This window comes from Gopherus evgoodei, chromosome 1 (genome assembly GCF_007399415.2).
Source record: "Gopherus evgoodei ecotype Sinaloan lineage chromosome 1, rGopEvg1_v1.p, whole genome shotgun sequence".
In the NCBI taxonomy this organism is placed as follows: domain Eukaryota; kingdom Metazoa; phylum Chordata; order Testudines; family Testudinidae; genus Gopherus; species Gopherus evgoodei.
The window spans coordinates 288,715,592-288,740,165 of record NC_044322.1 but is presented as its reverse complement, the minus strand read 5'-3'; the positions used below and the strand labels follow the sequence as shown (position 1 = coordinate 288,740,165).

The 24,574-nt window shown below is 44.1% G+C and overlaps 1 protein-coding gene across 1 annotated transcript in view; it reads right to left on the bottom strand.

The window, feature by feature from the left end:
- The window catches only part of SLC6A15 (solute carrier family 6 member 15), a 52,755-nt gene extending 46,612 nt beyond the window's left edge, over positions 1-6,143 (bottom strand). Inside the window, exons 1-2 of the mRNA XM_030548614.1 lie at positions 6,131-6,143; positions 121-123 (exon numbers count right to left, since the gene is read on the bottom strand). The gene's annotated coding sequence lies outside the window, so the exon portion shown is untranslated. The remainder of the gene's footprint in view (positions 1-120; positions 124-6,130) is intronic.
- Positions 6,144-24,574: the final 18,431 nt, after the last annotated feature.

The window sequence follows — 24,574 nt, the reverse complement described above, 5'->3', positions numbered from 1 at the left end:
CCGCCCCTTCCGGGGGCCAGAGTCGGTCCCAATCCAGCCCCATACCGATAAGTCCCTATTTCTACTTTCACCCCTGGCAGGGCCGGCGCTACCATTTAGGCGACCTAGGCAATGGCCTAGGGCGTCAGAATTTGGGGGGGGCGCTATTTTGGGGGGCGGCACGCGGGTCCAGTGGACCTACCGCAGTCATGTCGGCGGACGATCCGCTGCTAGAAAGGCTCCAGTGGAGCTGCCGCAGTCATTTCAGTGCACAGTGCGCTGGTCTAAAGGCTCCGGCAGACCTACCGCAGTCTTGCCTGCGGCAGGACCACCGGAGCCTTTAGACCAGCGGACCGCCCGCCAGCATCACTGCGGTAGGTCCACCAGGGCCGTGGGGGGCAGCGAAACGGCCGTCCACCTAGGGCGTCAGAAACCCTGGTGCTACTCCTGACCCCGGCCAGATCTGGGAACTTCACTACACAATACATGGTGTGACGCCATCAACCCTGGTCACTCTGGCTGGCACAACAGTCCTTGGTAGACTACAGACATTTAATGATGATGACAGGCAGATGGAGTTTGTCAGGAGGCAGAGAGGAGTTCAAATTTCCAATCAGACACCTAGGAACTTCACCAGTGGGAGAATCTGAATAGATACATTCTCTAAGCAGCCTGGCTAGACAGCTTTTTCCTGCTGGTCCTGCCCATTTAGGGAGGTTTCACTGCCACCCATTCCTGCTCTCTCATTAAGAGTTGTAGCAGCTTTGCACTGTTTTCCACTATACCAGAGACCATCACCAATATTTAAATCCTTTTTTAAGCATTTAAACTTGAATCTGACTCAACAATCCTTTTCAGGCTTATCCAGTAAGATGTATATATTAATATATGAGTGCAATTGACTGGATATAGACTGTTTTCCAAGAGCAGTCAATTATGTAGTATGAATAAATAATTAAAAAGTGATGATGCTGGAGACTTTTACCATCAGTAGGGAAAAAAACATTTACAAAACATCTGTAGTATTGCATACAAATTTGAAAGTAAAATGAACATAGCTGACCCAGAAATCCTATAGCTATAATCACAGTATCAGCCTATATGCAAATATATATGTAAGGCAATTTTAGTTTTTAAAGTACAGTAGAATATTATTACACCGATTGATATAACTCAACAGCAAAGAGCCATAGCAAAGATCTATTTTGACATAAAGTAAAACATAATTGTTTTTAGATTCATAGCTTTCAGACATACTATCATCTGAAAACATATAGATCCCAACATGCCTTTAATGGAAGGTGTATTGTAATGTATTTTATTTCTTTTTCATTTTATTTTTATACATTTTATTTTGTATTTAATCAAAATTAAAATCATTAGTCAAAAAGAAAATGAAAGAGTCTAAACACACTAATTAATATATTATATTTATTTAGTTTCGGCCCTCATTTGGACATTTACGTAAAGGAAACAAAGACAAAATGAAGATATCACTTTTAAAGCTTTATAAAAGACTAGCAATAAACATCAAATACAGCAGAATTTCTTTTGTTTGTTTGAAAAGTCTCACTTAATACTAATATAATATACTATACTTACACATTCAAAATAGAAAAAAAGAAAAATGAAATCGATTTCCTTTTAAATTCAAGATTACTCTTTAAGAGGAGTAAGAGATTCATTCTCTTAGAGCTCAATGTTCCTTTCAGGGGTAGCTCTGTTCATAACTTTGCGGAGTTAGGGAAAGGTGGAATGCATGGTATGAAAAGGTATATGGAGTTCATGCCATATTCTCCTAACTTTGTGAAGAAGATGCCAGAACAGTTTAAAGTCCAGTCTGCAAGGTGTTAAGTGCCTTCTTCTCCCATTCACAAAATGTCCCATTGATTCCAATGAAGGATAGTGTAGTTCTGCAGATAAGATACTGGACTAGTCGTCAAGATTCTATCCTCACTCTGCCACTGAGTGGCTTTCTGACCTTGGTCAAATCACATCTCCAGGCTTCAGTTTTCCCATCTGTAAAATGATGATGATACTTACCCACCTCTGAGATTTATGTGCAAAAAGCTCTGAGCAAAGGAACCTTGCAGGAGTCAGTCCAAATATAGAGCAGGACAGTGGAAACTAATGCTGGGAGAGGAAAAGAAAAAGAGCAGGAGCAGAGGTGCAGTTCAGAGCTGAACTGAGAAGAAGTGGACCGGTGCTGTTGATTGGACCTGGGGGAAGATCTGAAAGACATCAGTTCTGACTGGGAAATAGGAATGGGAGGGGAAAGGTAGCAGGATTGATCAAGTTTTGGAGGCAGAGTGTGATTGTGAAGAATGGCTAAAGTTGGTGAAGACCTGTTTGCAGGCAACTAATCACATAAAGGAAAAGCTATGCTACATTACAGTACTCTGTTTAGTAGACATTGAACTACTGCTGCAATGCAGCAGCATATCCTTGCAGGTATCCAGAGCCTGCACTGTCTTCTTCCTGCCAAGTCAAGCCCATTGTTTCCCTTCTGCACCCTACAAGATGGGAAAGTATAGGAGTGGCCATTATATTGCTCCTCAGTAGGAGCTGCATGTTATAGCATTTTGTCCTAGTTAATTAATGTAGATATACGCACCAAAAAGTTAATACAAGTTTCCCATCATAAAACTGTTATACAAGTGTTCATAAAACTCTTAAGAAATTTTAATCTGTTAGGAAAACATGGCGTTCTCAGTTTCATCCATATTGTCTCTAAGGCTAGACTCCAAACAATTATCAACCAGTGTGGTAGAAACAGATGAAGACTCAAGCTGCATCTGACTTGATCTTTCCCTTATGAAAGATGTGAACTCATCCATATAAAGAGGGACCTAGGTCTATGTGTTCCCTTGTGATTCTACCTGAGATATGCAGGAATATAACAGAAAATGCGACATTACAATTTTGCTTATAGGCTCAGAAATGAACCTTTGGTTTGGAGGCATGAGAAATAATGAGTATCTCCCCCTTAAATACCCCTACCCCAATTAAATATTTTGACCCAGGCAAAATAATTTAAAGACGCGGGACCAAATTTACCACTCATGTAAGTAGGTGCATATCTACTGACTTCAGTGAAATTATGTTTGCTTATTTTAACAGTGAATATAGCCCTCAATTCCTAATAAATGTTCTTCTTGGGATCTCTCTTAGAACAGGGATTTCTTTCACAATCTTAAATACAGGCCAAATAAGTCCTTCATTTCTCCCTCTTGTTCTCTCATCAGAACACTCAGGTCCATTGGAGGATTCTTTCTGTAATTATTAGGCAAACAATATGGCTTAGCTAGGGGTTGAAACTATTCTTCACAGAAGCATCAGACTTCAGTAAATATTTGTTGATAGTTGGTTCATTAACTCAATGGCAACTTTCTCCTTGCAAATCAGTGGCACAGCAGGGACTAATATTTGGGTATCTCCAATTGGACATCTGGAGAATATCTAAGATTATTTTATTTTGGAATTCTTGAGTGCCATTTTTGTTCTGCATTTGTAGGTTGTCTCTAATAATCATCTAAATTGTGGCCTGAACAGATCATAATTTTATCTCTTGTTCCTCTAATCTTCTCAGCAGATTCTATAGACTTCTCAACACTTGTCACTGTGACAGGCAGAGATGGTGTGTAGTGTCCCCTTCAGGGCCTCTCCCCACCTTAGTCTGCAAAGTTCTTAACTGGCTTGCTGGTTCCTGAGTAGTCAATATTTTCTCCTGACCCTTGGAGGACTGGCTTGTTGATCGCCTGTTCTTAGAAGATTTTCCTTGGGCTAGGAGTTTTGGGCACTGATGCCTGCAGCAGGGGGCAGAGAAGTCCTAATAGACCCCATCACACACCTCCGCCCCACAGAATGGGCCTATTGGCCCAATCTCCCTCCTCTGCAATAATGCCACCCTCCCAGAAAAAGAAATCTGCATTCTGATGCTGTGAACCTGGCTGGTGTACACAAAAGGCATAGGGTTCTAACTCCAGATACCACCAAGTAATGTGAGAGTTAGTGTCTTTCATTGACTGCCATCATTTGAGGGGGTGCCTTCTGGGTTCCATTGGGAAGGTACCCCTCATTTTGGGACTTCTCTGGGAGCCCCCTGGGCCTTTTCTAGTACCTCAAGTTGACTCTTCAGGAGGTTGGGGCCAGGCTTCACCAGACAAGAGCCATTCGCTCTGGCTGGACCAACCTGTTGCCATAAAGTCCTATGTGAGTTGAACTGTCACCGTGCTGAGATTGTATCAGCATACCCAGGTTTGGATGGCAGTTGGCAGAATATCTAGGTACTGTTCGAGCACCATCACCTCTAGAATCTTGGCTGGACAGTGGGATGCCAGCCGGAGCTGGTGGGCAGCTTAGTCCTTTAGCCGCTAGGCCACAGCCTGGGATTTTACCCCTGGCAGGAAATGTTCTGTCTAGAATCGTCTCTGGCAATACCCCTCATTGGTCGAGACAGTAGCTTTCAGGGTATCAGAATCCTTTGCAGCTTCATCATCTAAGGACAGGTAGGCCACCTGGCTTCCCCAGTCAGAAAAGGGGCTAGTCGTGTGGCCTATGTGGCCTCCCACTGTGTGGCAGCACCTATCAGCTCAAACGTAACAAGATATGTCTCAGGGTTAGCAGCAGGTCCCACTTTGGAAAGGACAATACTGGGGCTGTCTGAATCACTTCAGAGTGGGAGCAGCTGGTGATCCATTCCAGTATTGCCCCCTAAAACTGCTGCTGCCATTATTGCTTGCTTGTTGCTATTGGGTGGCTCACCAAGTCTCCCATTGCCCTTCCGAAAAAGCCGCTGGGCCTCTGCCTGGACCTGCTGCTGCTAAGCTAGGAGTTGTATGATCTTCTCCATAGTTCCCCTTTACAAAAAAAGTCAATCCCACTTCTGGGTCCAAGTTGAGGCAGGCAAGGCTGCATGTGGTACGGGAGCTGCTCCATGCCTTGGTCTGAAAAGCTGGCCACCTACTTAGGGCTGTAAGCTTGACATCAAGCTCTAAACAAAAATAGCAACTCAAGATTTGGCTATCTGTGCTTTTCAACAACGAGGGGGGAAATTTCTTCAAAATGCAAATGCTTAGTTGCAGTGCTTAGGGCAGGCCCTTAGGCTGATTTCCCAGTTAGCCCTGATGAGCTCCTCCTCTGTCCCAATGTCACCCAGTTCTGCCCCTGAGCAAAAGCAGGCTAGCCTCCTTAACTGGTCTACTGGTTCCTGATCGGTATTTCCTCCTGATCCTTTTAGGCCTCTGGAGAACTGTCCTATTGGTTACCCAATCTGCGTGGATTTTCATTGGGAGAGAATGTTACGGCTCTGCGCCTATGTCCCTGCCTTTGAGCATGTGCACTGCTGCCTCATTCTAGACATCCAGATGTTTAAAATCCAGTGTGATGCACCAACTGAGGGAAGACAGGCCTCTTCCACCTCACTCACCTGTGGGGCCCGACCCTGTAGGTGTGCAGTTCCACACAAGATGACTTCGCTCATAACTTTTAGCCCAGCGTTTAGAGTACTCACCTGAGATGTGGCACACCAAGTACAGTGTGTTCTGCTGCTATTTGGTGGTGTGGGCCCAGGTCTTTGGAATGTTGGTGTTCAGTTATTATTATGGTAGGTTGCTAAATTTTCCCTGAGGAATAGAAGTGAAAAAGGGAAAAGGAGTTAAATCTATATGAAATTTCAAAGGACAAAAGAAAAATGTACTTTTCTAGCTGGGTGTTTCTCCATGAAAAACTTCAAAGGCCTGCTGCAAACAGTGGATGTGTTAGCATTTCTAAAAAAAGATCACAAGAATCTTTTTATAATAGAAGCTACTAGGCAATGTAAATATAGTGATTGTTACCAACTCTGCCTATAAGGACCAAAAGTGCTAAAAGCTTGCATTAAGTAAAGCAGTTTTGTCGGCCATCTTAGTTCACTCAACTGTAAGTAATTTCATAATAGATTTTATAGAACTTAATATTTAATTGGTGAAAAGATCAGATATTCTTTTGTGTTAGAGAGGATTAAAATGAAAAATGTAGTGAGTGGAGAGAAAATAGTCTCTGTAAATAACCAAAAATAATTTAACAACTTCAGGGAACTACATAGCTGCCAAATCACTTGCCTGAAAAATTGATCCTGATCCTTAAGTCATGAGATAATTACCAAAAGAAGAGGATGACAAAGAGAAATCTGATAGGAAGAAACATGAAGGAACATATTTTACTTTAATGTTAAAATATTCCAACACTTTTAAATAATTTAAAATACAGAGAACACAAATTCAGACAGGAAATAAGGCTTTTTTTTTAAATAAGAGTAATAAACCATTTGAACAACTTATCAAGGTTTGTGATGAATTATCCATCAACAAGAATTTGTAAATCAATACTGGTTATTTTTCTAAAAGGAATTATTTTGGAGGAAGTTCTATGATTTATGTTATACAGTAGGTCAGACTGGATGGTCACAATTGTCCCTTCTAGCCTTGGAATCTATGAATCAATGAATCAGCTGTATTCTGAGAACGTAACTTGGAATTGCATCAGCAACTTCTTAATTCCACTGTTGGTGGCACATCTGAATTTCTATGAGGGGACCCAATTCTGGATTCTAAGACCAAAATCAACAGGAAGGCTCCCCTCCCCTTGTACTTGGAGTGTAATATTCATCTCCCAAGGAGTTCTGTGTGTGTAAGGAGCTGTTTATTTAATAGCTCCTATGTATAAATTCAATCCTTCAATAATGGCAAAGACGTCCAAAATGGAGAAATCCTGATTTGGGTTTTCTAACATTTAGTTAACTAAATTTTCATTTTAATGCAGAAAATAGCAATACAAATGGTTGTCTGGTAAGTAAGTTGCAACAAGGATTTGGGGAAAATTTTGTCATTTTTATCAAAGGGAGAAAGTTGTCTGGAGAGAACATATCTGAGTGCACAAGCGTAACGGCTGATGTAACATCTGACTCTTATGAAATCACTAGTGCTAATTTATTCATTTTTTGAGGGAAAAAGAAATTGGGAGAAACCAGCATCTTTATCCTCTATTAAAAATAATAATTGCCTCTTAAGAGGAGGACTGTGTTTTGAAAATAGTTAGGGTCACTTATTAACCAATGCTACTACAAATACTGTGATTGATATGTAGCAAATACTAAATACCAGATGGTCTAAAATGGCTGATCCGCATGGTAATATAAAACTTTGATTGCAAAATTTAACAAATAAAATTAAATTTTGTGCAATGGAAATCTACATTCCTTTGCATCCCTAAGGGCAAGGAGACGATGATACCTTTTAAATATCCTATGTGCTTCCTCAACCAAAACAAAGTACTGTATGGCAGAGAAATGCTGAACCTCTGCATGGCTAGCAGTTCATTCCCATACTAGCAACAACCCAAGGGAAATATTACAGGAGCATATAGGCAATGAGGAGGATTATAAAAGGAATCCAGTAGCGCAGAGTCCAGTCACAGCATGAAAATTACAGGCGTGAATCTCCCCTCTCTCTGAGATATATTGTTGTACGTGTGCTGGGGAGAGGGGATGAGCCTTAAAATGCGGGAGGGCGAAAAAACCAAAGACCGAACAAGACTGGGGAGAGATCCTCATTAACATACCCACCCAAACATGGCTGACATCACAGGAGACCAGCCTTGTGTGCCCCCCCACCTCCGAGTTACTCCAGCCAGACTGAGATTCGGAAGGCGTGGGAGAAAGAGGAATACGCACTGGCCATGACCATTGGATACACAGAATGAGACAGCATCCGGATCTCTTCCTCCCTACCACCGCTAAAATGATCCCGGCCCCTCGCCCCCGCCTCCAAAATAATATGACAGTAGCCTCATCCGAGCAGATCCTGCCTTCTGAGGATTTTTCCCTAAACCTCGCATCCATTCGCGGCCCTCCAATTAAAGAGAGAGAGAGAGAGAGATGCAGATTTGGGAACCGCTACAGGCGCAACCGGCGCTATTCATCCTCTTTCATCCCCTACATAGCTTAAACGATTAAGATCAGGCAGTTCCCGCGGAGCCACCGAAATAGCTAAATCCAGAAAGGCAGATCTCCAGATTAAATGCTCCCTTCCGTGCGCTGCAGACACGCAGGCAACCAAGGCGTTTTACACAACGCGCGGGACCTGAATGAAATGCTTTTGATCCACACAAGGAAAGGAACTCCCCGCCAAAAGAGAAAGAAAACCCAACCCCACCGAATCAGAGCACACGGCGCCTCTTTCCATCTGGCCAGACTATTGTTTCCCCAAGGGCAAACACGCTTCCCTCGGAACAGGCGATGTTCAGTCTAGCAAAGAGAATCTCCCAGGGATTGCTGTGACAATGCCCCTGGCTTCTGCGAGAGGGGAAACACCGGGCGGAGAGAAACCACTTCCCCTCAGCTCCCAGCACACACGGATAAGCGGGGGGAGGGGGACTCTCTTTACTCCCCCAGCGTGAGTTCTCTGGTGCCCGCAAACCCCACTACTGGTACTAGCCTACCAGGCAAACCTTGCCCCCGATGATGTGTTTCTTTCCATCCCGCCAGATCACGACCCGCACAAGATGGCTTGGGAGCAATAAAGCCTGGAGCATCCAGTGGGGACTCCTGATTCCTCTCCCTTCCTCTCTCCCCTTCACCCACACCCCCACACCCGCCCCAGACATGCCCCCTTGCCCGGCGATGCGGCCGCCTTACCTACCTTTCTTTGGGGTGTCCCGCGGGGCGAGGCCCTGCAGCGGAGGCTGGCTTCGCCCTGTGTGCTTGGCGTGAATGAATGAGCGTGTTTGTCGTAGGGTTTGTGTGCGACATGCAGGCGCACATGTGCCCAGCCCTCTATGCAGCGGCGGCTTAAAGGCGGACACAAAAAAAAAAAAAAAAAAAGAACACGAGGTGGAGAGCGGCGCCGGTGGAAAGAGGGTGGGCAGGGGGGAGCCGCGCCTCCCTTGACGCAGAGGAAACTCTGCAACTCCCGCCCGCAGCTGCATCCTTGCTCAGCCAGCGATGGGGGTGATGGGTGTGGGGCTGGGGGCCCAGTGCTCCATTCCACACGCGTGCTGCTGCCTGGTGGTCCTTAGCCCTGTTTGTTTAAGGCTCTGCTGTTTGTGTTCAAGAACTATCAGCAGCCCCCAGCTGGCCCCACCCTGTCTCCAGCGCTGGTCCATGGCACCTGCAATATGCTCCTTGCCCTGTCTCACAAAGGCAAGAAGCGCCTTTTTCCACCCTCTTCCCCTCCGCTACCACCACTGCACCCCTAGTGCACACATGAAAGGTACCTGTCTGCCTAAGGGTTATGGGAAAGCTGAAGTAGTTATGGCTCTTACCATGCCCTTGGCCCAGGTCCAGCGTTCCACTGCAGTTGGGCAGGATGGAGAGTTAGAATCTGTAAGGCAAGGGATGGGAGGAGTGTGTGTATTTTTGTGTGTTTTGTGGTTGACATGCTGATAGAGGAACGGGAGAGGGCACAGGGGTGGAGAAACACAGGAGTGAGGAGCTAAAAAGTACATGGAATGGAAAGAGGATGTGGAGGAGTTGAGCTGGGCGGTGGGAGAGCCCAGAGGCAGGTGAGGAGCCCAGCTGTATTTTGAAGAATTGGATTGGATGTAGGGTGGAGGTGAGGAGTTGTGCTGGGAGTTGGGGCAGGGCAGTTAATGAAGGAGTGAGGAAGAAGAGCTCTCTGAGGGATGGGAGAGTAGGAAGATGGAAGAGTGGAGGTGAGGAGGTGATTTGGGAAATTAGTGAGGTGAAGGCCTGGGAATGAGGATCTGATCATACATTTGAAAAATTGAGATCAGGAGTAACAATGTATGAGTCCTGCAGCCACGCTGTGGATGACTTCTAAAAGGACTGCAAAATGTTGGAGGCATTTTGGGAGAGACATTTCCCTGTGCAACCTTAATTCGGTGCTCTTGTGCATATGCACTATAATACAGTTTTTAATTATGTTATCACATACTATTTTTCCCACAGGACCCTTTGCTTCATTCAGTACACAAGACAGACAGTGGTCACTTAATGAGCAGCTTTGGAATATTTTGTTTTTTCATCTCTGTTCAATGTGTTGTCCTGGACCTTATTACTGCACACTATTCAAACTCTGTTATGAAGATCAAATTATTAATTTCCTCTTAGCTTTCAGTGGTGTTTATTAGTATAGTATCTGAGTGCTCCACAGTTAATTTATCTTCACAACACCCCTGTAAAGTGATGGGGTGGTATCCCCATTTTACAGATGGGGAGCTGAGGCACAGAGAGATTAAGGTAAATTTATCCACTAATTTTGGCTGCGCAATTTGAGACACCTAATACACGATTTTTTCAGAGTACTTAGCGTTGTATAGCACTTTGAAGCACAGCTGTCAATGACTGCAGTGGCATTTGTGAGTACTCAGCACTTCTGCAAATGCAGCAAGTCAGACCTCAGGAACTCCAGTCAGGCATCCAGAAAATGAGGAGCACATAGCTAGTGACCACCTCTGAAACATTTGTGTTAAATGATTTGTTGAACATCACACAGGAATTTTGTGGCAGAGGTAAGGATAGAATCCAGTTCTCCAGGGCAGCAGCCCACTGTTTTAGCCATGAAACCAGCCTTTCTCCTCCCTTCAGCCCTGCCTCATTCACTACACAACCTTCAACTTCTGCAACAAATGAGGCGAGGCGCTACAAGCGACAACCTCCTTTATTACATAACTGATTCATCCTTGCAGCAAGACCATTCTATACACTGAATAAGACAGGAGTCCTGTGGAAAAAAATCATATGTGATCATATTATTAAAGACGGTATCACAAGGCATAAACACAAATATAGACAACTTTAAATCTAGCATTTCCTAACTTTTGAGTGCTTGACTTTGCAACCTTAATTGTGTTTTTAACATAGTTTTTTCTGTGTAATTTACTAGGTTTTTAGAAAATCATATTGAAAAAATTGAAATTCCACTGTGTGGCATCATATTGACACCCGCATCAGCAGGATTGGAAACTTTAGATTCACCACATATACCTCTGCCACTTGAGCTAACTAAGCAACTAATAGCAATGGTATGTTATCATCCTTTACCTGGACTAGCATTAGTGGGGAGTGAGACACATACTTTGCCAGTAGGTTTCACTAACGGCGGAGGAATGATGCGACTCAAGAATCTTGGGTTCCATTCCAAGCTTTGGAGTGGAATGTGTTCCAGTGTGCACAGATTCTTCTGCTCATTTCCCCGAAGCTTGACCCCTTCTGCCCCATCCCCTCTAGCTTGTCCCTTTCCTAGTCCTGACTGTTCTCTACCCCAAGATCCTTATACCAGACCCATTCTCATTGTCAACCTAGTGCTAGTCTCCACTCCTCAGGCTTCTCAAACCAGATCCAGTCTCCTTGTTTGGTCAGTTCTAATTTCCCCCTTTCAGTTCGCTGTCAGGGTCCAAGTCTCTGCCCCTCCCCACACTTAGTCCCAGTTTCCCCTCCCACCCCAACACCTTATCCCTAGTCTCCTTGTCCAGACAGTACCAATTCCTCCATCTGGCTCCTCATCCATTCTGTCTCTCGTCTTCCATCTCACTGGCTCACAGTCCCAGTCTCTCTCCTTGAGCTCCTCATCTGATCTCAACTTTCCCTTCAACCCCTTCCTGGCTCCTTGTCCCAGTCAATCCCAATTACCCCATACCTCAGCTCCTTGTCTGATATATTGCTCCTCCTCTTTTTCCTTTCCCTCTCCCACTGATTCCTAATTCCAGTCTCTCGTGCTCCCTCCAGCTCTCGTCCGATCTGAGTGTTCCTCACCAACAACAGCCAACTGGCTTTCAGTCCCCCTCAGTCTTGTTTTACTCACTGTTTCCCAGTCCCTGTCTCCTTGCCCAACTGGTTTCACCCTCTCCTCCCCCCAACTGTTAGTCTCCAGCTGTTAGTCTCCACCTCTCCAAATCCCAGTTTTCACCACATACATAACTCCAGTCCCAGTCTCACCAGACTCACTGTTCCATTCTACTCCTTTCCTTTTCCCCTGCTCCGGTTTTTGTCCTCTGTGCATCTGAGTGAGTTTCCTCCTCCATCCAGTATGGCAGCAGGTGGGTCATTGAGAGCACAGGAGGAACAGGTTCCTGCTCTCAGTTCTAATGCCTGGTCCAACCCTGGTCCTGAGCAATTGGGAGCAGCTTTCACAGGTACAGCTCTTCTGAGCCCTCATAGCACTGGGCTGGAGAGAGCATGATCAGTCGCTCTGTGAGGACGGCATATGTGCAGTCTGGTCAAACATAGGAGCTGTGAGGGCTTGGAATTTGCTCAATTCCTGTGTGGGGTTGGCACATGCGTAGTCTAGTCACCACTTTATGTTGTGAGAGGCTCAAGCATGTTCAGAGAGGGAGGAATCTTCTGAGATTTTAGCTGATAAGCTCCAGCCAGTCTCTACTGAGCATATGCTTATGATTTTTCAAATATTTATAACTTGGCCAGATTTGGACAGATTTTCATGGGTACAGCAAAAAGCACATCCATGACAGAAAAGAGACCTCACTGCCAAATTTAAAAACATGCTCCAAAACAAGGGGCTCTAGAGCATTTCAAAAAAAGGTTGCCAGAAGTTTTTAACAAGGGGGGAATAACGTAATTTTCTTCACCATTGTTCTGGGAAAAATCTGAATTCTCCAGAAATATTCAGCCTGAAGCACATACCTAGCTTGGAAAACTTCAGCCTGAACACTTTATGTTTGACAAAGTTATGAGAAACAGAGAACAGGATCTTGTAGTGGGAAATGCTGCACAACCTTAATGATATTTAGAAAGTGCTACCAACCCTGCCTGTAGTGTCTATATCTGTGTGCATAATTATTGCAGCTCCTTAAACCTAACATATACAGTGCTATGTTTTCTCTAAGTGGAATCTTCTTTATTCTATTTTTTTTAATATCCTAAGAGGCCTTTTTTCTCTTTCTCTCACTCTCCTTTTATAACTTTTATTTTGCAAAGTGACTTACAAATTAAAACAAAAACACCAAAACAATTTTTGTAGTATTTTTACAGTGCAAGAACTAGTCAGATATTTTTCATTACAGAGGATTATAAAGTTGCTGTTTTAGGAGTGGTGTGTTGGTCAGAATGTTTGAATGGAAACTTAAGTCCATTTTCTTACTTCATTTTCTTACAAGAGGTTGTCGTGAAGGTTTTCTGTATTTTTTTTAGTTGTTGATCCACATCTAATTTAATTCTCAAACAAATTCTGTACATGTTTTTGTAAGCCTCTCTGGAATTGGTTGTTCCTGACATATTTTTCTAAGCCTTGAGGGGACTTGCCTCTGGAATACAGCAGCAATGGCTACAGAGGCTCAGGACTCGCTTTTCCAGATTGCCTAGCATACAGGAAGGTGACAGAACAAGCTGGAAGCTACTACCAGAATCAGTCATAAGCCAGAACTCAGAGACAAATGGTTTGTTTTTATTTTGGATTTTGGTTGTTGTTGCAGTGGAGAGGAGACTGGAAAGGGGAGAGAAGCATCACCGCCTGGGACGTCTCCATTAAGCTTCCCACTTCTACCCAAAGGGAAACTTTGAACTCTGTTGATGGTTACTGGGTCATTGAAAGGAGTCAGCTTGGCCCTCCTTGAGGCCTTGTAGCAAGGGGTCATGGCCTCCCTCTGAGATGGATGGAGGGTCAGCTGTTACCACCTTACAGTTACTTAGACCAATATTTTCATACTTGTGTCCCTAAAAGTAGGTACCTAGGTCCATAGCCTGTAAAGATGTAGGTACTGCTTCTTCAGTATGTAGCAGGAACCTGAGCAGGAGAAAGCGGAAGAGCATATAAGGCATCAGCATCCTCAGTGAAGCAAAGAAAGAGAGTAGTTTTAGGGATAATTGTGCTAATAATTTTGGCAATGTTCTTGAAAACCCTATTGAATTACATTTAAGTATCTCTAGAGTCCATTGTTTTGAATGCAAAGTTTGTGTATTATTGTGGATTTGGATGTAACTTCTCTGTGGGGGAGATGTGGCCAATGTAAACCTTGGGAAGTGTTATGAGCTTCAAAGGACTATTTTAAATAATGTGCCAGACAAGAAGGAACTGTTGGTACAAAGTTCAGCGAGTTTCCTGGGAAATAACCAGAGGAGAGGTGAATACAGATTCCCATCTCTGTACCCAAACTTTTGAAGCTATGCCCTGAGGAGAAAGCCATTGCTTGATGATTACCTAGTTTCTGAATCTGAAAATCAAAGGACCAGGCTATATAAAGGAGAGACTCACTTATTCATGGATATGCTTCTTCTGAGCAAAATATCTTATGAACTTCTAACCACACAAAAAAAACCCCTATGTAGTGTTTGAAGGACTGATCATCTACCAGAGCCCTTGTTGGAACTGCGGGTGATCTCAAGTGGTGATGCATTATTTCTGAGGCCACATCTACACTACAGAGTGAAGTCAACTTCAGTTACGGCGATGACCATATGTCGCTTTAATAACATGGCTTGTGCATGTCCACATAAAACGCTGTGTCAATGGAGTCCATCGACAGTCGGTGCTCTTGCATGAACAGAAAAAGCATTGCATCATGGGTAGCTATCCCATTGTGCAGCTCTCCACCCTCTGCTACTGGGAGCTCTGGGAATGGATCACAGTGCATCATGCAGTTCTTTTTGTCCCTGTATTCCATGGGCTTCCAAATTCATTTTGAGCTGTTTTTGAACAGCCCCTGTAAACTGTGTGCCCACCATCTCTGCCTGAAAGCCTGGATCCTGAACTGATAACCTGTCTGGTGATGAGCATTACGAACACAATGTGGATGGTCCTGTGGTATTTCATGAGATGTGAAACAGAAAAACACATGAGATGTGAAACAGAAAATGAATTTGTGGTGCCTGCCCTGCTGTGTACAATGGAAAGAAACAATTCAAGATTGCTTCTGGTATTCACGGAGAAGCTGCACATAGTGAACCGTTGATACAGCAGTGATACAGCACTGAGTGGTGGGATCACATCGTGATGCATTCATGGGATGATGAGCATTGGCTGCAGAACTTTTGGATGCTCAAATTCACCTTCCTGGAACTGTGTGCTGAGCTCAGCCCTGTCCCATGGAGCAAGGACACCAGAATGAGAGCTGCCCTCATTGTGGAAAAGCAAGTGGTGATCACTGTGTGGAAGCTGGCAACTCTATACTGCTAATGGTCAGTTGCAAATCAGTTTGGAGATGGAGAGTCCACAGTGGGGGTTGCGGTGATTCAAGCATTCAAGGCCATTAATTGCCTCTTGATATGAAGGACTGTGACTCTGGGTAATGTGCAGGAAATACTTGGTGGCTTTGCGGCAATGTGATTCCCGAACTGCAGTGGGGCGATAAATAGCATGCATATCCCCATTTTGGCCCCAGACCATCTTGCGATGGAGTACATCAACTGAAAGGGCTATTTCTCTATGGTATTGCAGGTGCCAGTGGTCACTCAGGCTGTTTCACTGACGTCAATGTGAGGTGGTTAGGGAAGGCTCACGGTGCATGCATCTTTAGGAATATTGGACTGTGTAGAAAGGTGTATGGGACTTTCTTTCCAGACCAGAAGATTCCAACTGGGCATGTGCATAGTGATCCTGGGAAACTCTGCCTATTCCTTGCTCCCTTGGCTTATGAAGCCATACACCAGGAACCTAGATAGCAGCAAGGAGTGTTTCAACAACAGACTCAGCAGGTGCTGAATGACTACTGAATGTGCCTTTGGTTGATTTAAAGAATGCTGGCATTTAAAGAATGGTTAGACCTTAATGTGGAAAATATTCTGATGGTCATAGCAGCCTGCTGTGTGCTGCATAACATTTGCAAAATGAAGAGGGAAAAGTTTCCTCAGAGTTGGCGCACTGGGGTGGATCAGCTGGCTTGCCACTTTGAATGACCCCTGTAATGTTTGCTTTCTGAACTTAAATTGCGGTGAGCAAATGTTCTTGCCTACAGCCACTGTGTTTGAATTTTAGTAGCAACTACCATGTACATGACACAAATAAAGACTCATTTTATTTCAAAGACTTCACTTTAATTAAAGGATAAAACATTTATTTATTTTGCAAACAGGGGACATGCCAATGAAGAACAGTCTCTCGATTAAGGCTCTCTCAGCTGTGTGTAAGTCCATCTTTCATCACAAAACCAATCTCTAGGGGTAGAGTGCAAGATGTACTGTGACAGAATAGGAACACGAGAGAAATGTTTTGGACGAGTTTGGGGAGGGCATGGCACAGCATTCTGTATTGACTGCAGGAGGGATGGTGCACAGATGTGCTCAGACTGCAGCACTATGAGGATCTCTGTCTGGCCCTCCAGGCACTTTGTCATCTATTCCTGTCCTTCTATCATCTGCTCTTGCCTCAGTCTCCTTTCCAGGCTATCCAGCCTGAGTTTTTCATTAACTGTCTCGCTCCATGCTCTTGTTTCACTATTATCTCTTGACTGCAGCACTTTGCAAAACATATCCCCCTCACTCCTTCTGGTTCACCTCCTTATTTGATGGAGGCACTTCACCAGTGTGCAAAATTGTTCCTCAAAAGCACATCTGCAGAAGCCAAAGAAACAAAGAACAGTATTGTGAGTGCACTCACAGCAGTGAATCACAAAAGTTACACTCACATCTTTCTCACTGTTTCTTGGTTAGCACACAGCTTGAGAGTCCCTAATAAGTTGAATTTGGTGGGAGAGGTGGTAGTGGTGGGGTGGAGGCAGTTGGAAGGGGGAATGGGCAAGAAGGACAAAGAGTCTGGGTGGTTTGCGAAGAGGGTCACTACACGCACCAAGGGAGATTATTCTGAATATTGGCACCCTTTTCCACAGGCTAGGGAAATCTAAACCTATATCTCACTTCTGAGGATAACCCAGGATTCAAGAATGCATCTCTTGCATTCATGCGGCTTCAGACCACATCTGTATGTTGCTCACCTGTGTGTCACTTTGGTCTCTGCAGACATAATTGCCGGTTGGCGCAGCAAAGTTTTCTACAGCAGTAGCAGAAACAAGGCAGCTCTGTTCAAGTACCTTCAGCGGAGGATTGCATAGTTCCTACATGAAAGTTTCCTTGTTTCAGTGGGATGCATAGCAGGGTGCATCAGGAACAACAGGTGGCATTGGATGAGGAACTTGTGGAACTTCTGGCAATTCCCATAAAATCTGTCTGGCAGAGGAACCTTTGGGCCTTGTTCTATGATATTGCATCTGGTTGCACTGGGAATACCGGGACTGCTGGGATCTGTGAGTGGAAAGAGGCATTCCTCAATTGCAGCTGGGCAAGTTGGCTCTGGAGGCTCTGACTTAACTCTCACATCTCAGTAGCAAACATGCCAGGGGGTTCCATCTTGACTGCTGGATCAGATACAAAAAAAAGGGAGTTGATTCAAACTGTCAGAATTGCCAGACAGCTGGCTGAGGTGGGAGCAGATGGAGCCTCTGGAACAGGGGCTGGCAAGTGAGGAAATAGGCATGGGCTAGAGTAGGCTGGAGAAGGATCAGGCTGGAGCAGGGGCTGGCTAACAAGGAAACAGGCAAAGGTGAGAGCAGGAGCAAGCTGGAGCAGGAGCTGGAGCAAGCAGCAGGAGTAGAAGTCAGGGAAGACTTGCAATATGAGAGTCCCAATCAGATAGTGACATTAAGCAGACTGGAGAGACTGCTTCCCTAAGGAGCCTTTATATCTGCCTTGGGATCACCTGGGTGATCCTTGCCTGTGGATTGGCTGAACCATGGTTGAATGGTGTGGCCCTATCACAACACCTTTTGGTAAGTTGCCTCTGAAGACATCATACTATCTAGCTCAAATTCAAAAAGGTATGGCCATTTTGAATAGCTCATCATGCCCTTCCATCTTTCCAATTTCCCAGCCACATTCCAGCATTTTGTCAATTACATCTTTAGAGATGTTCTGGACCAGTTTGTTGTGATCTACTTAGATTACATCCTCATCTTGTCAGAAAGCCAAGCCCTTCATAACAAGCTTGGTACTGAAGTGTCTTCAATAGAATGGCTTGTATGGGAGATCCAAAAAGTTTGAGTTTGATCACTTCTATTGCCTTTTTAGGTTATATTATTTCCCTCAATAGGATAAGAATGGATCCCCAAAGGTGTCTGCAATTGTGGACAGGGCAGCACTGAGAAACATACACAATGTCCAGTGCTTCATGGGGCTTGTCAGCTTCTACCAGTGGTTCAACAAGAGGTTTTCAAAGGTGATGAGCCCAATTATCCACCTATCTAGAAGGACACTGCCTGTTTTTGGATGCAGGAAACACAATCTACCTTTGAACAACTAACAGAATCACATACATCAGCATCTATATTAGCTCATCTGGAGCTGAAGAATCCTTTCATTTTCAAAGTAGATGCCTCCAGTTATGTAATTGGAACAGTGCTATCACAGCAACATGGGTCCCTGAGCATTCTCCATCCCTGTACTCGTGAAACTTGACTCTCGTGGAACAAAATTATGAAGTCAGTGACAAGGAACTGCTGGCCATCAAAGCTGCCTTTGAGGAATGATATCATCATTTGGAAGGTGTGCATTTTCTAGTTCAGGTATTCATGGATCACAAAAATTTGGAAAACTTGTGAACTGTAAATGCTGTTAATCATTACCAGATCTGTTTGTCCCCTTTTTTCTCCTGATTTGATTTCACCCTGAGCTACTAGCCTGGTACCTAGAATGGTAAGCCCAGCAAATTATCTCACAAAGGCAAGTATCTGGACAAAAGGAATAGACTTCCAGAGCCTACCACAAGCTTGAAGCCCTGCCATTTTGCTGATTTACTGTCTTTTATGAAGTCTTTCCTGCTCACAATCTGTTTGCAGTTAAATTGATGCCCCCTTGCTCAAACCTCCTGGTCAAGAATGGGATTCTTTTGTTCAAAGATTGGATTTATGTCCCTGATTGTCAACCATGTCTGACAAGAGAGGAAAGTGATCAGGAACAGTCAGCATGGATTCACCAAGGAAAAGTCGTGCCTGACTAACCTAATTGCCTTCTATGATGAAATAATTGGCTCTGTGGATGAGGGGAAAGCAATGGACATGTTATTTCTTGACTTTAGCAAAGCTTTTGATACTGTCTCCCACAGTATTGTTGCCAGCAAGTTAAAGAAGTATGGGCTGGATGAATGGACTATAAGGTGGATAGAAAGCTGGCTGGATCATTGGGCTCAGTAGGTAGTGATCAATGGCTCCATGTCTAGTTGACAGCTGGTGTCAAGCGGAGTGCCCCGAGGGTCAGTCCTTGGTCTGGTTTTGTTCAATATCTTCATCAATGATCTGGAGGATGACGTGGATTGCATCCTCAGCAAGTTTGCATATGACACTAAACTGGGAGGAGTGGTAGATACACTGGTGGGTAGGAATAGGATACAGAGGGACCCAGACAAATTAGAAGATTGGGCCAAAAGAAATCTGATGAGGTTCAACAACTTTGAAGGACAAATGCAGAATCCTGCACTTAGGATGGAAGAATCCCATGCACTGCTACAGACTAGGGATCAAGTGGCTAGGCAGCAGTACTGCAGAGAAGGACCTAGGGGTTACAGTGAAAGAGAAATTGCATATGAGTCAACAGTGTGCCCCTGTTGCCAAGAAGGCTAACAGCATTTTGGTCTTAATAAGTAGGAACATTGACAATAGATTGAGGGATGTGATCATTCTCCTCTATTTGGCATTGGTGAGGTCTCATTTGGAGTACTGTGTCCAGTTTTGGGCCCCACACTACAAGAAGGATGTGGAAAAATTGGAAATAGTCCAGTGGAGGGCAACAAAAATGTTTAGGGGGCTGTAGCACATGATTTATGAAGAGAGGTTGAGAGAACTGGGATTATTTAGTATGCAGAAAAGAAGAATAAGGGGAGATTTGATAGCTGCTTTCAACTACCTGAAAGGGAGTTCCAAAGAGGATGGATCTAGACTGTTCTCAGTGTTACCAGATGACAGAACAAGGAGTAATGGTCTCAAGTTGCAGTGAGGGAGGTTTAGGTTGGATGTTAGGAAAAACTTTTTCACTAGGAGGGTGGTGAAGCACTGGAATGGGTTACCTAGGGAGGTGGTGGAATCTCCTTCCTTAGAGGTTTTTAAGGCCTGGCTTGACAAAGCCCTGGCTGGGATGATTTAGTTGGGAATCGGACCTACTTTGAGCATGGGGTTGGATTAGATGACCTCCTGAGGTCCCTTCCAACCCTGATATTCTATGATTCTGTGATATTCTAGCTATGTCACAACTCGCCCCATGTATTTCTGTCACTGGAAAATGATGAAGCTAGTCTCACACAATTTGTGGTGGTCAAAACTACATTGGTTTGTAAAGTGTTACATAACCTCTTGCAATGTATCTGCTTGGGCAACCCTCCTTCCCCCCATCATGCCCATCCACTGGGCACTTTGGTTCCCCTGCCAACTCCATCACAACCCTGGTCATCTATCTCTATGGACTTCAACATCGACATCCCCAGTTCCCAGAGCCACACAATCATATAAGTCATTGTTGATCTGCTCACAAAGATGTCTCACTTCATACACTGCTGGAAAATCCCAACTGTGGAGGTGACAGCCTAACTGTTTTTCAGTCGTGTCTTCAAGCTCCATGGCTTAACATTGGACAATATGTCTGACCAAAGATCACAGTTCATTTCCCACTTCTGATGGGAATTGCTCAAGCTCTTGGATGTTAATCTACAATCCTCCTTGGTTTACCACCCACAGACTGATAAGCAGATGAAACAAGGAAACAAATTCTGAAGCAGTATCTCCAATGCTTTATCAATGACCATCATAATGATTGGGTGCTACTTCTTCCTTTTGCTAAGTTCACATACAGTAATTCTGACTTCAAATCAATCCACCAGAGTCCTTTTTTCCCCTCCTACTGTGGTTTTGAGACTTGGTTTCATCTGTCCATATTGCCAGTTTCCCACATTCCCACAGCCTCCAACCTGGCTAAGTGTCTGCACCATGTCTACAAAGAATTTAAAACCCACCTAGAATTAGCCAAGAGGGATTACAAAAGATATACTGACCTCCATCTGGGTTGGGCATGGCTCTCAGCTCAATACCTGGACATTGCTTATCCTTCAAGGAAGTTGGACTACTGCTATTTTGGCCCACTTCCAGTCATCCAACAGATTAACCAGGTGGTCTTCAAATTCCAGCTACCGAATACAATGAAGGTGCAATCAGTGTTCCATGTTTCTCTGCTGAAGTACACTGACAACTCATTTTCTGGATGTATACAGCCACCTCCTCTCCTCCTCATGGTCCAGGTGCAAGAAGAGTATCTGGGGAGGCAGATTTTGGACCCCAAGGTTCTTGGAGAGAAGCTTATGTACCTCATTGGTTGGGACAGCTGTGATTCAACTGATTGCTCGTGAGAGGCAGCCAACAATATACATGCGCTGAACATACTTTGGGAATTCCATTGGTCATACCCTAACAAACCAGGCCCAAAAATACCAGGAAAGTGTCTTTTTAGAGGGGTGATGTGAAGATTTACGTCTAAACCTGACTAAGCTTGAGTTGCCTCTGAGCCCGAGTGTGCTTAAACCCAGTGAGTCATATATGAGTTACCTCTGAGACTGAACCTGCTTAAGTCTGATGAGTCCTCCCTCAGCTAGATGCTGTGGTGAGTGGCTAGGGGCTATTACTTGCAGATCTTGTGATAGGCTTCATGCCATCTGAGCAGGGTTCAGCCAATCCCCAGATGAAGACACTCCCAGATGATCCCAAAGCAACTATATAGGCTCAACATCACTGCCTAGGGAGGAACACTCCCATTGACAGTATTTTCAACAGACTACCCTTACTCCTGCTACAACCAGCTCCTGTGCCTGCTCCTGCTATTGCTCTTGTTGTAGCCCAAGCCTGCTTCCATGCTAGCCAGCCCCTGCTTCTGCCAGCTGCCTAGCGATTCTGACATTGGTAAGCATATTAGCATGAGTGTAGTTTCTTGCATTGTTTTTAATATGTTTTTTCTGTAATGTTTTTGCCTTAAGAATAAATGTGTTTGCTTAGAAAGAGCCATGTGGCATCTTATAACTGTGGGCAATTATGCCTCTGTAGAGAAAGCAAAGCACGGACACTGATGCTTTAGGCCATTTGGCTTGCTGGGAATAACACAGTTTAGGGTGTGATGCAGCCTGGAAAAAACTCAAGTCAGGAGGGAGAGAGACACACGTCTGCACCCAAGAAAGGTTATGGCTGTGGAGCCGAAAGCCTAAGAGTGGGTGCCCTTGATGGTTCACAAGGGGGAATACAGGCACAGTTATTAGAATATTTTCATTGTTCAAATAAAGCTCGTTGTTCACTGTTAGAAGAAAGCAAGGTCTTTCTTAGATTCTTTAGGATTGTCACCTTATGGTGCCTAAGTATTGGCTATGTAGCTTTAGGCATCCAAGTTTGGCAATTTTGACCCAACTACTTTTTAGGAGAATTGATACAATGTGCCAATTGCTCATGTACATCAGTTTATTTGAGCAGTTTCATTGTTTAGTAATATTAGAATAGCAAACAAATGCATGGAATTCAGGATTAGGAATAAATGAGGATGTTTCCATGCAAAAATAAGGGAAATTGTTAAAACAAAATCCAATGTCACCTTTGTACCAATCCATGGTATTCTGGTAAACAGCATGTTTTATAAAGCTTTCATTTTGTATCTACTTATAGTTAGCTCTGCTTGATACTCAAAAAAGGCCAAATAAAAAGGCACTTATTTTGAGTATCAGAGTACCATTATTTACACTGAGTAGCACTTTACTTTTAGAATAGGCTCATTGAACACAATGTGATGATTCATGTGGTTAACTCTCCACTGATAGGAGCATGTTTTTGTACAGAGAATTTGAAAATATGAGTAAAGCATTCCAGAACAAGCTTATTACATTTGTTGACCATATTTCCCTGAGAGAGGTTACTAGTCATCATAATGCTGCATATGCTTTCTTTAATAATTAAGATAGTATTATATCCTGTTTAATATATAGCTTCATCAAGTACTGGTGAAGTAGGAAATGTTAGAGTATGTATTAGAATTCTTTCGCAATCCCTAGAAATTGCATTTCAGGAGGATTAGCTTTCATTTCTTGTGCAATTCCTTTCCAGTTAGACTTTTTTTTAAAGGTGACCCAAAATAGGCAAAAAAGTCATGGAATCATAGAACCACAGATTTGGAAAGGACCCAAGAGTCATCTAGTCTAACCTCCCTGACAAGATGCAGGATTTGTTGTGTCTAAAAGATAGGTCATGCCAAAAGTCAATCACACCACACAGGAAGAAAATGCCAGGAAAGGGTAGAACATAAAATGTATTGATTGTTGGAGATTTTCCAACAGATTTGAAGGATTTAACTGTCCCATATTTCTATATCTTTGACATGGCCCCTTGACCTAGTGATTATAAACCTATCACGGTTTACAATGTTTCACAAGTTACAGAATATGCTCTAAGTATAAGCCTGTTCTGATAACAGTTGAGTGATTCTTGGAAGTAGAGAGAATTTTTTGCTCACACAGCAGCTGAAAGATTACAAATCCTCCATAACACAGACCAGTTTTTATCATGGAGCCTGTTTCCCTAGCATTTTGTTATTATGATTTATGGATCAAGAAGAGAACAGTAAAACTTTAATTGAAAGTCTTGCAAATGTTTGCTTTGAGGTGAACATGTGGTGTGAAGTAGATGTGAGCAACGCTGAGCTGCTGACACATTGTGATAGCATGATGGCAACTCCTTTCTGAAGAGCTGTGCTAGATGTTGAGAGAACTGACTTCCCTGGAGTGACTCCTGGGCTGGTTATTGAAGCTACCTCCTTCCCCTTCCTTGTTGACATGGATCTCAACAGGCTTTGCTCACCATTCTTCTTCCTTCAGTGGTGTCCAGAGACTTTTAGGGAAGCATATTATTATCATTAGTGATGGCAAAGAAGAAAATTTGCTTTGCAAGATCAGAAAACATGTGGACACAAAGCTGGCAACACCAATTCTGAAGAATGAGAGAATTTAGTTGAGTGAGATTTTGCAAATCCATCTTTTTGAAATTACACATGGTGTGCACAGAGGGTGTAAATAAAGTAACACTGAGCTACACATTTGATCATTCTTCCATTGATAGAGTGAAGCTTTGTTTTCACTTTAAGGGAAGAATAACACAGAAAATATTTCAGTAGTAGCTGTGTTAATCTGTGTGTCAGGGCGACAACTTCCCTTGCAGCTGGGCCTGCAGGGAATCCCTCTCCTGCTGCAGGATCTCCACTATATGGAGCCACCTGCCTCCCTCTTTCATTGTTTGGGTCCTCACTGTAGCCTGCTCAGCTCCTGCATGGGCTCCCCTCCCCATTTGGGTTCCCACCATAGCTCTCCCAGCTCCCTTGTGGGTTCCCAGGTTTGTCTGGGGCCTCTCTGCCCCCGACCGGTCCTTGTTTGGAGCTGCAACCTTCCTTGTCCCTCTAGACTGGGCAGGCTCAAACTGGGCCCCTTAGTCGGCACTCCCCCTTTTCCCTCTTAGGGGGCAGTGCCTTTTTAGATGCCCTCATTGTGGCACTGGAAGCACCTTGTGCCTTCCCTTGGCTACGAGCTTCCCACTGTCTTCGGGCTCAGTCCTTCCCTCAGGGCTAGCCTGGGTCCTGTGAGTTCCATAGGGG